This window comes from Tympanuchus pallidicinctus, unplaced genomic scaffold (assembly GCF_026119805.1).
Source record: "Tympanuchus pallidicinctus isolate F22 unplaced genomic scaffold, pur_lepc_1.0 scaffold32, whole genome shotgun sequence".
NCBI classification, from domain to species: domain Eukaryota; kingdom Metazoa; phylum Chordata; class Aves; order Galliformes; family Phasianidae; genus Tympanuchus; species Tympanuchus pallidicinctus.
This window is the reverse complement of record NW_026294750.1, coordinates 2,020,137-2,038,226: the sequence shown is the minus strand read 5'-3', so window position 1 is coordinate 2,038,226 and position 18,090 is coordinate 2,020,137. Positions and strand designations below refer to the sequence as shown.

General features: G+C 48.0%; 1 long non-coding RNA gene across 1 annotated transcript in view; it reads right to left on the bottom strand.

Moving 5' to 3' along the window:
* The window catches only part of LOC128088029 (uncharacterized), a 140,606-nt gene extending 122,862 nt beyond the window's left edge, over positions 1–17,744 (bottom strand). The window contains exon 1 of the long non-coding RNA XR_008210123.1: positions 17,692–17,744. This is a non-coding gene — a long non-coding RNA (uncharacterized LOC128088029). The remainder of the gene's footprint in view (positions 1–17,691) is intronic.
* Positions 17,745–18,090: the final 346 nt, after the last annotated feature.

Sequence of the window (18,090 nt, the reverse complement as noted above, 5' to 3'; positions counted from 1 at the left end):
AGCTAGAAGCAGCAGCAATGTTTGGCCTTCTGCAGGCAGTCCTGAGCATCATGTAAAATCATTTAACCTTTACATGATTTAAAGGGAACGTTTGCTCCTCGGATCTTAATAATTTGTCATAAATGCAGAACAGGGCATGTCACAATGTGAACCCAGCATTATTTCATTCTGGTGGATTGATGTCTCCCTTTATGAGCTAATTGCCCAAATACTTTGTGATGCCAATGCGTTACCAGTTTCCTGAGCATTCTTTAGTAGCATTGCATCATCGTGAAAGATCGTTGTGTAGCAAAGCAAAAATCAATGCTTTGCATCTCCCTCTCATTGCTCTCTTCCCCACCTGTGTACCATCACTGGTGCAGCTCAAGGATAGAAAAATAAGAGAGAGATGAATGGGTGGGTTCATCCCAGGGTAGTCAGTCTTCATTTGGAGTGAAACTATTGGATCTGTGATGGATGCTTGCTGCTGTGACAGGGGAAGGAGGAAGACTGAAGGCAGGAAATGGGGCAGGGAGGTGCAAGGCTTGCTGCCAGCTGCAGGTAAGCCAGATCTGTGGCATGGGACAGCAAAGGGAAAGAGCAGGAGAGCTGCTCCCCTTGTGTGTGCATTGTTCATGTAAAAAAAAGCTCTGTGATTGATGTGGGTGTGTGCCAGGGAGCAACAAAGGAATGAAACGAGCTGTGCGGCAGCGCTGGTGCTGGGTCCTGGAGTTGTGTTCTGTGCTCAGCCCTTGAGATGGGTGCTGCTGCTGCTGCTGCTGTGCTCTGGCAGTGCTGGAGAACCACAGCCCTCTGCAGGGAGCAGTGCAGCCCCGTCCTGCATGGTGCACTGACAATCTGGCACACCTGATTTCTCCGCTGTCAGCTCTTGTGATCTGACTAAAGCTCATTTGATTTGATGTAGCTCTCATTTGATTTGATGTAGCTCTATGCTATGCAGAGCCCTGAGCTGCAGAACATCCCATGCATCAGCTCACTATGGGGCAGTGTCACATAATAGCAGCGATGTGCAGCAGCCAGAAGCAGCGTGCACTGAGCAGAGCAGCCTCTGGGAGGATGCTGAGTGCCTGCCTGCAACCAGAATGGACTTCGTATCTTTTTTCTTTATTTCTAGCAAAAGCTCTATTTTGGGTGTACTTCTAAGCTTTGTGATGATCAGTCTTGGTTAGTCCTCTTCCCAGAGCCAGATGTTGCCTCGTGCAATAGTGCCTCACGTTTCTTTCTCTTTGGGGACATTTTGGTGATCCCTGAGCACCCTGGGGATGAGAGGGGCTGTGAATTCCCAGCATTAGCTAGGAGCTAATGATAAATCTCCAGCTCTCATGCAAGAGAGGTGAAGCACAGCAAAACAGCTCACTGGGGCTGAGGTGTGAGCCTCAAGCAGCACTGCAGGCTCCAAGGGCAGCTCTCCCCATTGCAGGGGGCCCTGGAGAGCAGTGAGCGCAGTGCAGCAATGGCACAGCTGTGCACCAAGTTGGCTTGGAGCATGACAGTGAGTGAAATGAATGATGAGCTGTATTGATCAGAGTGAAATCCACCCCCGGGTGGAGGGCGAACATCGGATTGGGGCAGAATGTTTCTTATGTTTTATTTGTTGGAAGGAAAAATGGGGGTTTTGAGTCGAGCTGTGAAGGCTGTGCTGCGTTTGTCGAAGCGTTTCAGTGCTGTGAAGAAAATGGAGCATTTCTCAGGAAGTCAGAAACAATTACAGCTGATGTTTGTGAAGTGTGACGTTTACGTTTCCTTAGATCTGTAATAACACTATATTGAAATATTACTGAGATTTACTTGAAAATGATGCTAACACCTGAAAAATGGCACCTTGTTTGCTCAGGTTGTAAATCAGTGGCACACAAAAATCGGAGATAAGGTTGGGGGATGTTCAGTTTTGAAGGAAACACCATATTTTTCAAGTTCTCGCTCCCTGTTGGAGCTCACATTGGGTCAGGGCCGCATCCCACCCCAGTGCACTGTGCTCCTCCCCAGGGCAGCAGAGCTAGGAGGGAACTGGGGGCACTGGGATGGGCACAGACTGGTGCAGAACAAAAGGTGGAGAGAGCCGATGGGGAAGGCAGTGAGCTCTCCAAATACAAGGAGGAAAAGCTGAGGTTAAGTGGTCGGTCCTAAAGCAGAGTGCTGTGGAGATGAACCGAGACAGTGAGGGATTTATTCTGTGGAATCCATCATTCTGGGATTTGCTGAGTGGAGCCTCGTCAGCTGCTAGAGAGGATTTTTCCAGCACCTCCTCTATCACTGACTTGGTTCATTTTTTCCCGTCAGCCACGATGACCTCCATGTCAAAACATCATTTTGCCTTCATTGACTGTTTCCAGAATGTCTTTTATTACCCTGATCTCAAACATCCAAACAGGAGCGGGGAGTGAAGGATATTCTGACTCGGACATTGCAGGGAAGCCTGGTCAACATGCTTCCTGTTTTGCTATATGTGCACTTGTTTTAATCTATCCAAGAGATGCAGTGCTTGGGCACAGGAGCAGTAATCCTCTGCCCTGGAATTTACACAGCATCATAACAAAACCCCAAACATTTCCACCTTTGGGAAATGAGTTCAGTTCCTTCGGTTGCTGAATGATTAAGGGTGACCCTTGTCAAAGACACAGCTTGTGCCATATATCACTGCATTACCTGTCTGCTTGGCAGCGCTTTGCAGGCATTTTAGACCTCTTATTATATGTTGTTTTTCATTTAGATGCAATTTCTTTTGTAATGAGGCAGAACTTATTTTCCAGCCCCTACAGGTGGTTTTGTCAGCTCTCCAAATTGTGCGTGACAAGGCAGGTTCCCAATTGATCTCTCAATTAGGGCTTTGTTGGTATTGGATAAATGAGGGTTCACCTGGGTTGGACGCAGCCCTGTCGGCTGGTGAGCCAAGGATTTGGAATGGAAAACAGAGCATTAGGCAAAAAAATAATCCGTCTTTTTAGTGTTGCTTTCTCCCCGTGAGCGTATAGACTGTTGGTTTGTGGGAAAGCCATAATGCTGGGATCCAAAAGCAAAGATGCAGGCCAGAGGATGCTGGAGGGCTGAGCTCTGTGCTGCTGCAGATCTGATGGCCAGGCTCTGTGTGGGTGGTTGGGCACACCTGGCTGTGTTCCCATGGTGCTGCCTTTCCCAAAAAGCAGTGTTTCCTGCCCAAAAGAGCAATGGGTCATGCAGAAGCTCTCCCTTTTTTAGGCAAGTAACTCTCAAGCTCATTGACTACCACCTGAATGCCTAATGGAAGCAGCCTGGAAACTGCTCAAAAAATTATTTCCTGCTAAATCAAAAGCCAGCACGTGCCAGGATGGGAGAAGGAATAATTGACAGAGACGGTCAGAAGCTCTAATAGCAATTTAATGTTTCTGAAACACAAGTGGCTGACGTGATGGAGGAAATCACAGCAGCCCAGGGGGGCACCTGCTGTCCCATTTGATTCCTGTTGGCCCCGGGCTGTGCTGCTCCCCGTGCTGCTGCATGCAGCAGGACGAGCCGGCGCTCCTCCCCTCCTCGGCTCTGAAATGCTGAGCACAAACATTGGGTTCATCCAATCTTTTTTAATTTGAAGCTAAAAATAGCAGTTTAAGATCCTCAATCACGTATAATTAGTCTCGCGTTTGTATTTCAACAGCTGTTCTTTCCCCTGTGCTTGTGAGTGGAGGAGGGCAGTGGTGGCTGCATGCAGGGGTGGGGGTCAGCACTGGGGATCCCCGTGGGCCTCCATGAGCTCACAGCAGCTGGGGCTGAGGGCTGTGGGGCAGCTGCTGCCGGCTGCTCCCATCACCAAAAGCCAAACCACCGAGTTCTTCCTCCCACCAGCAAGAGCAGCCCTAAATTAGGGAGGTCTGCTTTCTTTTATAAGAATAATAAGGTGTGTCAGACTTAAAGAACTGATTTCCACGCGGTCTCCTGATGCGTTGCGTTCATCACTGCTGCAGGAGCAGCGCAGAGCTCCTCCGTTCATTGCTGTGCGTTTTATTTTCTGTTTGCATCCGGAGCTCAGGCACAGGAGCTGCTGGGATAGGACAATAAACTGAGGGGGAACAGCAGAAGAGTGTGTGCTCAGTCAGGGCTGAGGGAAGCATCGAGGCTGTGCTGCCTGTTACCTGCTGGCCTGGGGCAGACAGCTGTGCAATGCGTCCTCGTTTTCTCTCCTTCTCTTCATTTGTGGATTTTCCTGAATGAATTACAGGCTGCCAGCACTCAGTGCCACAGAAGAGCGGGAGAACAAAAACACTTGTGAACCTGGACTTGTCACAACTCCCTTTCACAGCGTCTTCAATTCTGCAGGCAAATTACACTTCCTTTGCCTTCAAAGAGGCTGCCGAGGACTTCAGGCTTTTGTTTCATCTTTCCCTTTCCTGGATGTTAAATCATCCCTCGTTTTCTTCGTATGTCTGTGTAAAGATGGCAGTGAATTTGGTGCAGCTAAAGGTGCAGAGCTTTTGCTGGGGCCGACAGCTTAGCAATGGCGCTGGAGAGCTGAATGCACCAAACCCCCACCTCGATTCCACTGCCCCAAATGCTTTCACCTCCTTTATCCCCGAGGTACTTACAGAACCATTTCACATTTGTGCACTTAATGGATTAAATAAATAAATGGAGATGATTATTGCTGCCCAGCGAAGCTAATGGTCGAAGGCACGGCGTTTTGTTGTAACTGAAATTGCGTTTGTGCTGCTGCCATACTCTGCAGGCTTCCCAAAAAAGGGTTTGATGAATCACTCCATCTCCAGCTCTCTACTAATGAGAAACCTCTTAGTAGCACTTCTTTACAGTCCCCTCTCCAACAGCACTGAAAGCATCGCTGCTCTGCCACATCCAGCTGTGGGACAGGTGCTCTGTGTGCGCTCTGCTGCCCATCTGGTGCTCTCATCTTAAGGAATGTTTGGATTTTGTGGTGAGAGACATGGTTTAGCGAGTACTATTGGTGATAGGTGGATGGTTGGACTGGATGATCTCGAAGGTCTTTTCCAACCTTGTTTATTCTGTGGTTCTGTGATCTTGGGTTTGGTGATGGATGGAAACCTTGCATCAATACTTACAAAGCAGCGACTGCTGATAGCGGAACAATTCTAGGGGCTGAAGCTCTGAAGTTTAAGCTTGTTGTCAATCTGAATGGTGATACTCGCTCTGTCTGTGGCACAGAGGCAGTGTGGGGCAGGCAGGGCAGTGCACTGAGGAGCAGAGAAGTGCCATGCCTGCAGTAGTGCTGCTGTAGCTGCTGCCCATTCCTATTGTGCTGCGATGATGCAGAGCTCCGTAAATGGAACTGAGAGACAAGAGCCGTGCTTGTCAGAGCCCTTCTGGTATTGCTTTTCCATCTGCTGTCTTGGATGCTTAAGATTTGCAGTGCGAGCCCTCTCCTGGGTGTAGCTAATGCATCTAGATCCCTTTGCTGTATTAATGGCATTATTTTCCCCCGGCTGTGAAGTACTCGGGGCTTATGTTGTGACAGGATTCAGGCACGCACTTGTCAGACGGAGGTGCTGGATGTCTGTTTTCAAGAGGCTGCTGTGCAGCCACGCGGGAGGGGAGCTGAAAAGCAGAAGGTTTTTCTGAAGGCAAGAAACACCCGTGGGCTCTGCAGGCAGAGCAGAGCAGGGCACACAGCCCTTGTGCTGCAGGCAGCACCTGGCCATGCACTGCGACCTGCTGCTGCTTGCTGCCCAAAATCACATCAGTCGCAGGAGTTTATAATGATGCTTTTTGCTCTGTATTTATAATTTTGCTACCCAGCTGTGCTGAGCTGAGTGCTGTTGCTCCTCTGAAGCAGAGCTGTGTGCTGTGTTGGGGTTGGCAGCGCTTGGTGGTGGCTGAGCAAAGGAGCGTAGTGCTGTGCTCCCTGCACCCACTGCTGCTTCCCAAAGTCCCTGAGAGTTGGACTAATGCTGTGATTGACAAGATCCTTGAGCATAATTAGGCACATTAAAAACACTCAGAGATCTGCCCAGCAGTGATTTAGGAGAGGAACTTGATTTATTAATTTAACTGTAATTTCTTGTCTGTTGTTATAATGAGCCAGAAAGACTGAAAACTTGCTAATTAAAACTCACAGCACTTCAGAGTAATGCAGAGCAGCAACAAATTTGTGCATTGCGAGGCCGACGCTGAAAGAGCTTTCCAAAAGGGAAATGTGGGGGGGGAAAGTGCCACTGCCTCCGGGAAGCACAGCTTCCCTTGGGCTCTTCCAAAGAGAAAAACGTGGGAAGGTTTCTACATGTGTCTTACTGTTCTCTATTGAAATCTCGTCCTTGCAGCCTCTTCAAAACCCTGATACGGGGCGCTGCTTCCATTTGCTTTGCTTTCATTGGCAGAACACGAAGCGAGGAGCCTGACGTGTGTCAGTGCTGAGATGTCAAGTGGCAGCAGTGGGTTCATGTGCAAGGAGGCAGCAGAGAAGTGTGTCTTCAGTGTGCTTTTCCACTCAGCCTTGAGATATTGCTGTAGCAGCGAGGTAATAACAGGTACCTGTGCCAAAGCTTTACAACAGAGCATTTTGTGTGATGCTCTGAGAGCAGGCACACGTGGAGAGCTGCATGCATCCCATCCCATACAGATGCTGCTTGCTTTGTTTGCACCAGCACTGCTGTGATGTAAAATGCCACGGGACAGGTTAGAGGGATGCTGTGCCTGAGCAGAACGCTCACTGCTAATTAGCCAGAGCTGGAGTTAAGCTCAGCTAACTGGTACTGTCAGGAGCTAAGTGGCTGTTCTGTGATTTGTTAAGGTTTGCTCACAGCTGGCATTTCTTTGTTCTGTAATTTAAGTGTGGCTGAAGGCTGGTGCTGCTGGAAGGCTGCAGGAGCCCCATCCTCCTCTCTGCTCTGCAGGGACTATAAGTCCAGGACCCGCAGCCCCATAGGGCCCACCTGGCACTGCCCTACTCTGCTCAGCCTCAGTGGCTGAAAATAAGAGATCCCCAGCTTCTGCTGGGAGAGAAGGAGGTGCTTGGAATGCAGGGTTGTGCATGAGTCAGGGTGGGATAGCCCTTGGTGGGGGTCCAGGCTGAACTCACCCAGCTGCAGCCCCCATGCTGCCCCACGAGCTGAGCACATCCATCTCCTGCAGAAGGTCTGCAAGGAGGTTTTGTGCTACTTGTGCAGGGGTTGAGATGTCCCTAGGGGTGGAATGAGGCTCTTCAAGGCATTTGCAGCTCTGTGTTGTGCGCCCATAGGAGCTCTGCATTGCCCACCCCACCTGGTCCGCACTCCTCATAGAGCTGAGCACTGGCTCTGGGAGCAGCCGATCCCCATCGTGTCCTCATTGCTTCAGGAACTCATGTCAGAGCAAGATCAAGAAACTCTCTGGTTTAAACTTTGTTTTCCCTGTAATAATTACTGTTCAACTCGGTGCATGATAGGGGCCTTTGACTCTCCTTTGTGGCAGGCGTTGCTGAGTGGAGCCAAAGGCAGGGACTGAAATGAAAAAAATCTTTGATTAACTCAATATCACAACTTCTTTTTTGTGTATATTACCATAATCTCTGTGCTGAAATTAATCTGTGGGGTGGCTGCAGTGTGTTGAAGATTATATGCATTAGCATTGGAGACGATGATTGTCCTCTTTCTTTTTTTTTTTTTTTAAGCAGCAGCAATTCTGACTTTTTAAGCAGCTCCTATTTTAGGAGTGTAACTATTTTGCCCTAGCAGATATCCTCAGGAAAAGTTTGGGAGACTTTCCTCCCTCCTTCAGGCACTCAGTGAGCCTAGGGGGGTGATGCTGAGTGATGCAGCTGGAAAAGCACCAGCACTGTCAGCTGCGAGAAGGAAATTCTCCCGGCACAGCCGTCCTGCTCTGTGCCTTTTCTCTATCAGATCATTTGAGAGGTCTTCAGGTTTTATTTTGCAGAGAGAAATCACATTAACAGGAGCAAAAATATCTGCTTCACGTCAGCTGTTGGAACATGTTTCAGTTCTGGGCTTTGGTTTGCCTCTAGCTAGCAAAAATCTGTATTCAAGGGACAGTCTTCCAACAGATTCATTATGAGTGAATGTAACCAACAAATGATGCTATTAGCAACAATATATATATTTCTTATTTAAAATATTTCCCTCCCAAAAGCAACACGTCTGTTCTATGTCTATGAATACACAGTTCATTAAACTAGGAACAACTATATAATTAGGCAACAACAACAATTCATTAGTCTTAATGCGATTTAATAAAGTTCCTAAGCAAGGATTCTGCAGAGAATTAATTACGATGTACTCATCAGGAGAGAAAGTCCCATTCCTTGCTGGGACATCTCTGCAGCGAAGGAGCTCAGTGCTCTCCATCCATGGCCACTCTCCTCCCTGAGACTTCCATCCATCTCTCATTAATTAATCAGCAGCTTTCTGCAGGCTCTGATCGAATGATTGAGCAGCACCTGCCTCAATGCAGGGAGTATAAGGGAATGGATGTATTATTTTTAATGCAAATGGCTTCAGTTCGGAGGTATTTGATCCCATTTAACTGGCAATTAAACTATAAATGAGTAAAGCAGCAGGGTCAGTGATGTAACAAATGGCTGTGTCATATTGAAGTGCTTGAGGTACTGCATAGGGGTAGATCTGCACATCAGTGCATGCATTGCCTCATCCCTGCAGGCATTCAAGACCAGGCTGGATGTGGCTCTGGGCAGCCTGGTCTGCTGGTTGGTGACCCTGCACATAGCAGGGGGTTGAAATGAGGTGATCGTTGGGGTCCTTTTCAACCCAGGCCATTCTGTGATTCGTTGTGCGCAAGTCCTGGCTGATTTGTGCCACCTCACTTTGTGCCAGTTGGTGTTTACTGGAAGCTAACAGTAGGAGTGGTCCCTGGTGGCTGCAGGACGTGAAGCACTGGGCTGCTTAATGACTTCTGCATCTCCTGGGCTGCCTGCTGCCTCCCCTTGCAGCAATCCCTTTAGCTGTGCAGCAGGACTTGGGTTTTCTGCTGCTTGTCCTGGCTTTTACCCTTCTGCTGCCATGTCACTGAGCTGAAAAGATTCATGAAGAATTATGAAGTGCTGCAGAGAATATTTTACAGTGAGCTTTAAGTAGCTCAGTCTGCTTATCTTATCAAGAAGCAGCTTGTAACTTAATTTCAGTGGATAAGTACCTGCATGGGGAGGAATCTCCAGGTACTGAAAGGCTTTTCCTTCAGAGAAAGGCACAAAAAGACCAAATATCTTGAAGATGAAGACAGGAAAATCCAATTAAGGAGGTAAAAATTGTGAGCTTTGAACCTCCTTAACTACTGGGATACCTCAGCTAACTGCTCCCATCCCTGGACCTTCTGAATCAGACCCAAGTGCGAATGCCCATCTTCTCCCAGGCATCCCATTGCTTGTCTGCACCCTCTCACTGCCTGCTCCAGGTTGGGATTTATTCTGTATGCTGAGGAGCATAGCACAGGTTTAAATTACTGATGGCATAAGAGAGAATGAGAGCCTCAGCACTGCTTGCATCGCCCGGCAGCGATGTCTGCGGATGTGGTTGCAAGCAGCCCACGAGAAGCTTTACATCTTTAAAGGTTACTGAGTCATCCTTGGCAGGCTGAAAAGCAGCTTAAAAGTACACGGAGGCACTAATTGGTCATTTGAACTTTGCCTGGAGGGCCCTTCGGGCAGGGCTGGTGCTGACTCAGTGTGCTGGATGGGCTGCAGGGAGGAGGGAGAGCAGAGCAGTCCCTTGGGTTCTGTGGGCACTGAGCTCTGTCTGTTGGCTCAGCTGGGCAGGAGGGCACAGATGAGAAGCATTCCCTTCCCCTGGTCCTCTGCTCAGCTATGCTCAGCCCTGCTCAGCTGGGAGCCCATGGAGAAGCAGGGATGTCTCTATGCCACCTTCTCTCTATGTAACACTGGATGATGGACAGATGTGCAACAGCAGCTTTCCTTTAGTAATAAACAACCAAAGGTAGGATCCTGTGCTCTCTCTCTTCCCTGGTCTCACAGGATGCCATTCAGCTCTCAACACACCAAGCAGGAACCTGCAGTGCCCTGCTTGCCCATGGAAATGAATGAAAGTGTCTGCAATTGTTTGCTGTCTGAGGGAAAAAAACAAAACAAACAAAAAAACCCCAACAACATAGCAAATAATGGAAGCTCGGGTGTACAAGAGCTAAAATCAGACCATTACTCTTCACCTGGAGAACATCTTAAATGCCGTGCATTTGCTTGTGAGCAATAGTGTATGACTTTTGCAGCAGCCACCCTACATGAGCGGGGATTTGCGAAGTATTTCTCAATTGGAGCCACAGTGGATGTGTTGCCATGGTGATGGGAGGGAGCTGGGTGATGTTTTCCTGCAAATATACCGTGGCTCCTTCTCTCTCCCCATTTGTGTTTTGCTTCGAAGGAGCAGAGGTTGGTGTCAGGTGGTCACATGGAGGCAAAGCTGCTTCCTACCCCACAGGGGAATCATAGAATCACAGAATGGCTTGGGTTGGAAGGGACCTCAAGGATCATCAAGCTCCAACCTCCATATCTAATACTAGCCCAGGCTGCCCCATCCAATCTGGCCTTGAACACCAGGGATGGGGCATCCACGACCTCTCTGGGCATGGCCCCCAGCTCTGCTGCTGCAGCCCCCATGGGACACAATGCAGGGCTGGGGGCTGTGCACACCCAAGGTCACCAGAGCAATTTCTGTGGCTGCAGCTTATCGTTTAATGAAGATAAAAAAGAGCAATTAAGTCCAGCCCGCCAATTTGGCCCATTAGCATTAATCTTCAATGAAATCAGAAGGTGTTTGTGTTTTGTGTAAGCTTGGCTAATGTATCATTTTATTACTAACAAGCAGAAGCCATAATTACTCTTCAACGCATCGTGGCTGACTTTCTTGGCAGCTCCCTGTGTAATTTATGCATGCGAGTAATTGACTTCAGGGCACTTCTGCATGGGGCTCCCATTGGGTGCTGCACTTTGCTCCTTGCCTGGCTCCTCAGTGCAAAGCTCAGCACGCAGCAGGCAGTGGAAGGGTCAGGGAACTCAAACCATGCAGCAGGCGAATTGGAAGGCTGATGCTTTGGTTCAGTTCCTAAGTACCAGCATCATCTCCATGAACTGCTTTGCTGTTTTCTTAACGATGCAAAGAAAGCTTTATGGCTTCGTCGTACAAAGGGAATAAATCTGAAATACATTAGGAAGTGCACCTGACTTGCAGCGAGGTTGTACTGATGGGTTGCACAGATTGCATTTGGCATTGGCTGCTACTTCCAGCACTTAATGACTTAGCTTTAATGGTTCTTTTATTTCTTTTTATTAAAAAAGTATCCCAGGAGACCTTAGGGATTGTTACAGCGCTGGGTTAGGGCTATAGGAGGCTCTTCTAAACTCACAGCAATGCTGTGTGTTAAAAATTCATAACTGCAGCTCCCATTTGCTGCTGATGAGGACATTGATTTTCTCAGGAAGCATGAGGAATTGCTGTGGCATTTGTTGCCTGTTGGGATGATAATATACACAAGTTTGGGGAAACACTAAGCATTGGGCATGCAGTTGGGTTCACACCTTTCTACTGCTGGGGAAAATAAGGCTTTAAATGTAATTTAGTTAAATCGTGTTTCTCAAGACTGGGCTCCTAAAGCAGCAACCAGCGATGCTGCCTGTCTCACACAACACCTGCTGCACTGGTACCTGTCTGAGGAAGGCCTGCAGTGCAGAGATGCTCCATTGTGGGGCTGAGAGCCATCGGAAAAGAGATGAGTCTCATTGCTAAATGTGCTTTTGGCAGGATCTGACCCCAAATCCTCCCACCTCTGCTCCCTCCCTGCTGCTGGAGCAGGCCCAGCTTGGGGTTAGGAGCAGTGGCCACAGCTGCAGCCTGGCACTGATCCCCCAACACCCCTCTGTCCCTGCTGGGCTCCCAGCTGTGTGCTGGAGCTCTGCTTTGCACAGCAGAATGTGGTTCCCTCTCTGTAACCCACCCACATGGCTGAATGCAGCGCTGCTGAGGCTGTGTAGGAGTATGTGTGGAGGGAGGGTGGTTGTTTTAGCATTAATGAGGTTCCTTGCAAATGATGGGGTACTGTACGGAGTTCTCCTTGCTGTGATCTTCACAGAGGATCCGAACCCACTGCCTGTTATGTGCTGCAAGGTCAAGCCTGATGGAAATGCTCTTGTCTAAGCTGGGAGGCTGCTGAGCACAGTTGCACTGTGTGCTTTCCATTTGTGTTGTGTAGAAAGAAAAGCCTCTTGTTTTCTTCCACTGCAAAGTGCAGCCCAGATTTCCACCTGCCCCAAACCGGCATCACTGGTTTGCACACATTGCCTGGTGCTGCTCGTGATCTTGGTGCCCAGGACAGAGCAATGCTGCCCTTTGCAACCTCCGTGTGGGAAGCAGACAGGACTGAGGAGATGTCCAGGAAGATATCCATGGAATTACCCACCTTGTTTGGCCCTGATTAGATTTTTTGAAACCCCTTTGGGTTGGTTCCCAGGTCTGCGTGCTGGCAGGTGCCTCCCAGTGCCCAGACCCCACTGCAACTGTGGGGCTTCACCTTAACTTGGCAGCTGGGAAGGTTGTGGTTTGGGCACCAAAACATCTGCTCTGGCTTTAGAGGTATTATCCTGATGAACTCGATAAGAAGGGTCAATACAAAAGCTGCAAATCCCCAGCAGAGTGTGCCCAGGCTCCAAAAGGTAAACCCAGGGTTGATCTGTTCCTGAGGGACGCACGCAGCTCTGCAGAGTGGTGTAGGGCCATTGAGAAATGCCTGCTCTGCTGCTGTCGGTCTGTTACAGTGGCCCATCCTCAACCCATCCCCATCTGTGCTCCTGCCTGCTGGGAGCTGTAAAGACCCCATCCCAACCCATTGCTGCCCCAGCCCTGGGGAGAGACAGGAGCTGATGCACATAAACAATCCAGGCACTGTCAACCTCTGTCTTCTCCTCCCTGCTATGGAGTAGGGCAGGGATCAGCAGCAAGCTGTCAGCATGTCTTCCTCAAATTTGGAGGTTGAGAAATAGGAAAACTTGGTGTTTGTGTTCTGCATGAATGCACACAGGAGGGCACCTGTTCACTTAAGCACATTTGCTTGTTGTTTTTTTCTAACCAGACCTAAAAAGCTGGTACTGACACAGCGAGCCCTTTGAACTGGTTTTCTGCACCCACGATCTCTAGCATTCCAGCATCTCTCCTATATAACGAGCTGATACAGAATTACAGCTCATTAGCGAGTGATGCATTGATGCCTAATAATTCCCTCCTTTCTTATTTGAAAGAAAGTGGGTTATGCTGTTATTGAGTTAGTGCATTATGTTTTGATGCTTTTTGACATAGGAGTTGAGGGCTTTAAAAAAATATATGTTAATTAGAAGATTACACCCACATCAACATTAAAGCACGATAGTAACTGTAATTACGGAATGAGCTGCTGCTTCCTCCAAGCATGACATAATATTAAAGAGTCCCGTTGGTCCAATTTTCAGTGGGATGACTCGTAATAAAGAGCAACTTCACCAAGGATGACATTAAAAGAGTGGAACTGGAGAACCAGCCTCAAGCATTTTGTTCTGGCTCAAGGAAAGCTAGAAGGTGGAAGGGAGGACATTGGTTTTGTGGCAGGGATGGGTTAGGAAGCTGCAAAGTCACGATAGGTGTAGGAGGTGTGAACTATTATCAGCTGTTTCTCATTAAACAAAACAACAAGAAAAGATTCGTGGCAGCTATCAAGAGAACTTGCTGGAATTTGGCACCTGGCTCTGTTTCACTTAACTGCTCTTCTAATAGAAACAAATGGCTCTTTCCTCAGGGTGACCTGATGTGCTTCCATCTCAAACTTTCAAAGAGGGAATAAATGCTGCACTACACAGATACATGGATTCTGAAGTGAAATTCAGATCGTTGCCCCAGCTGCATAGGAAAGTCACCTGCCCCTTCTGAAGCACACTCTTTGTTTGCAGAAGTAGAGCTTGCTTCTGGTCTAGTGGAAAAGTTCTGATTTTGGTAGCTGCAACGCATCAACCCTGAGTGCAGACATCAAAGAGCAAAGTTTTTTACTAAGTGAAGTGCTCTACTTTTGTTTGTATAGCTTGAAGACTCCTATGTTCTAATCTCTGTCCTGTCTGATGAATGCAGCTCAGGTAGTGAAGTGGCATTGGTTTTATTTTGTGCCCGTATCACTGCAAAGATAAACAGAGAAGCCTTCTGTCTGCTGCCTCGGTGTAATGCTACTTATCAACACGAGTTCAAAGCAAGCTCCATTTGTATAGGATCAGCTTATCCCATTAAGCCAATCCTTTGACAGGAAAGAAGCTGACTATAAGAGGTAGCAATGCCTGTGAGGCAAGTGAATTTAATGGAGTTTGTAATGGACTGCAGAAATATCAACCAAATGATCAAGAATATGCCCCAAGAAGCAGTTAATTAAGGCTGCCTGCCCACCTCTCAGTTGGTTTAAGCTCACACTGACACCAGCAGGCTTGCTGTCCAGGGGCCCCAATGTTTGCAGCTCCTGGTGTCCCCCTTGCCCATCCCATGGCTGTGGCAGAGGTTTCCATGGGCTCTGGTCCCATTGGGTGCTGAGAGGAGGCCCACAGTGCACTGGTTTCCTTCTGCTTGTGCTCCCAGCATCTGTGATCAAATCATGGAACGGGGCTTCAAGGGCACCTCTTGCCCATTTCTTTCAGTGCCTGTTTACAGACCCCTCGTGCACGAATCCACCCAACTCCTTTCCCCAAGCCCTGTCTTCACAGCCTCCCCAGGCAGCAATTTCCTGTTTGCTACTCTAAAACATGAACTAAAGGAGGATGATTCAGGAGGCCTCCTTTTGATCTGTTTTAAACATACTTTCTGTTAGCTTTAATCGCCTATTTTGGGAGGCTGATGAATAACAGATCTTCGTGGACCTTACTTTCTGCCTTTCTGGTTTTGCAAATCTCAGTTGTGCTCCCCTTGAGCCTCAAGAATGTGGGTCCCATTTGCATAAAGATAATTAGGAGAAATGCTCATTCTACATGTGTATTACCCCAGTTTGCATTACTCTGGATGGACACAGAGGGGGGTGAAGAATGGAACCAAAAAGGGCAGTTAACCTTGCATCTCTGTGCACTCAGGATATAAAAGCACCAAACTATGTGTTAGTTTTAATTACCCCCACAGCCTCATAAAATCACTTCCTTGGTCAATTAATTTAATTACTTTTTGGCTAATTACTTTTCTCAATGGTGAGTTGGCTCCAGACTGTGATAACTGTTGTGCTGCAGAACTGGGAGATGGGGGAGACTTTGGCTTGAATGACACACAGAACATATCAGCAAAATACACATTTATAACATAGACACCTGAATTAATGGCATCTCTTTGGAAGGAAACAGAACAATTTATCCTCTGGATGGGAGAGCAGGGGAAAGCACCTCTTGGCAACAGCAACATTGCTCAAAACATGTCAGAAAGACCTCTTTTTCCCTCTGCAGTCTGTTTTGAGTCAAAATTGAGGATAGCATTTAAGCATTCATTTAACCAGGCTGCAGTGCACCTAGGAGGTGGTGGAAGTGCTCTCTGAATGCAGGTCCTTGGTAGCAGTGCCTTTCAATCAGAGTAAAGACAAAAGCTTGTCTGCAGATAATGAGGAAACAAACTTGCACTGGTGTTAATCATAGAATCACAGAATGGCCTGGGTTGCAAAGGACCACAATGATCCTCAGGTTTCAACCCCCTGCTGTGTGCAGGGTCACCAACCTCCAGCCCAGGCTGCCCAGAGCCACATCCAGCCTGGCCTTGAAACCCTCAGCGCCCTCACCGAAGCAGGGCACGTGAAATCTGAAGCTTCTGAATGTAACTGCAAGCCCAAATATTCGGCTGCTTGGATGAGACGCCCAAGATGGGGATGAAGGAGTGAGCATTAACCAACAGCGGGGCACGAGTCATTAGGAGGTGATCAGTTACAGTAATTGTGGTCCCAAATAAAACCAGTGTTCTGCACATCTCTCACTGCCCTCAGCCCCAGTGGGAATTGTCACAGGTAGAGGTGGGCAGGGAACTACTTGGAATCTTCCTGGTGGAACTGCAATCTCTCATTGGATCACGCTGTCTTAATCAGTTTCACTGTCTGGATGGGAGGAATCCTTGGGAGATAATTTGTAATTACTCTATTTGAGGTAGCACTTAACTGCAAATTACCCAACATAGAAATAAGGATAACTAATGAATGCTCCCCAACAGAAAATTTTTTAAAGATGCTGTTTTATGGAAGGAAGAAAGTTTGCCAGTAATTTGGAGAAGGAGCCAGCAAACACTGCTGCTGCAGTTCCAAATCTGCCTCCAAGCACACGCTGCACTTTTCCTGCTGTCAGAGTAACAGAATGAGGAGATGATGCCTAATGAGGGTCTGCATATTGATGGGATGTGGAAGAGGGGGTTGCTGGAGATGTCCCAGCTAGCTGTGAAAAGGCTGGTTCTGTTGTTTGCAGTAACCCTGTGCTGCTGCTGCTCCTTGAAACCGTTCCGCTCAGATTCTCCCTATGTGTTCATCTGTTCAGCCTTCATCTTTCTCCAGTGCTCATTAATAACCACATTGATTCCCATGCTTGCCCGCTGATGTAATCTCCTTTTCGAGAGCACCTGGATCCATATGAATTAAGCTTGACATCTCTCTCACGGTGTCGTTGAGAACAGCAGCTCTGAGGTCGGTGTGTCTGCCTGCAGCACTGCAGCAAGGCAGGCAGCCCATGTGTGGGGCTTTGAAGTGCAAGGAGAAGAAAAAGTACTGTTGAGGTATTGCCAATTGAACCCGAAAGGTGTATACGAAGGGAAACTCTGATGGACTGCTTGCCTTATTGCTACTTATTCATTTAGAGTGCTTGAATCTACTAAACTTGGTGTGCTTGGAGTGCACAGGGATGTGTCTGGGGAAGGGCGAAGGGAAAATGAGTGGAAGCACAGTGTGTTGTCAGCTGGATGTGCCCAATGACACCACATCTCAGCACCAATGCGGTCTGACTGCAAACTGCAGAAAATAAAGTGATGAGCAAAGGAGAAAAGCATGAAATGCACCAGTAAGTTGACTAACTGAATATCACGTGGTTGTCATAAAAATACAACTTTGCTTCAGGCAGACCAAAGCTACCTACTGCTTTTAGGAATCTCTTGTCGTGCTTGCTGGCAAGGAGCTATGGTTATGGACATGCAACCCAAAGGCAGCTGTAGAACATGTACGTGCTTCTACTGCACATGAATAAATGCATACAAATGGGCACATGTGTCAGGTGTCTGGGGTACCCATCTGGTTTTGGATTAAGTCAATAATTGCAGAAGAAGCCAAATATTGAGAAAATGCTGAGGGACTCGCACAGAAAGTTCCAAACAGTGCAAAGTGAACTTTGTCCAAACCAACGGATCTTTACAATATTAAGGGGTGTAATCAAAGGAGATCAAGCAGCAGATATTGACCATTGGATTGTCCAAAGCTTTTGAAGTAGAGAATTACTCTGTGGGTCCAGCAGCCTGTGGCTGACTTTGGCACAGCGACTGGAGGAACGTGGTGTGGTGGTTTCTGTGCAGCAGAGCTGTGAGTGGAGGCAATGGGGGACAGCTCATAGAATCATAGAATGGCCTTGGTTGGAAGGGACCTCAAGGATCACGAAGCTCCAACCCCTGCCACACGCAGGGCCACCAACCTCCACATTTCATAGCAGCCCAGGCTGCCCAGGGCCCCATCCAACCTGGCCTTGAACACCTCCAGGGATGCACGGGGCATCACAGCCTCTCTGGGCAGCTGTTCCAGCACCTCACCGCTCTCATAGCAAAGAACTTCCCCCTGACATCCAACCTCAATCTTCCCTCCCTCAACTTCAAACCATTTCCCCTTGTCCTGCCATTATCTATCTTTTCAAAGAGTTAACAGGCTTGAGTGGGTCTGTCCAGGGGGGGTCAGCTGCAAAGGAGCCATAAGCACATTGTAATTGAAGTTTCCTCTTGGACTTGAAGGTCTATGCAAAGACACTTCTCTCTGAGCCCAAATTTTCTGCTTTTTACTGCTCTGTATTGTAGCTTGAATGTAGGTAGAGTGTGCGAATACCTGACCTTCAAAACAGCAGAGAATGGAAAAAATTAAGCAGATTAATATGCTGCTATTTCAGCATGCGTAGTAGGTGGTATTTTTGGCTGCCAAGCCCCGTTCTGTGAA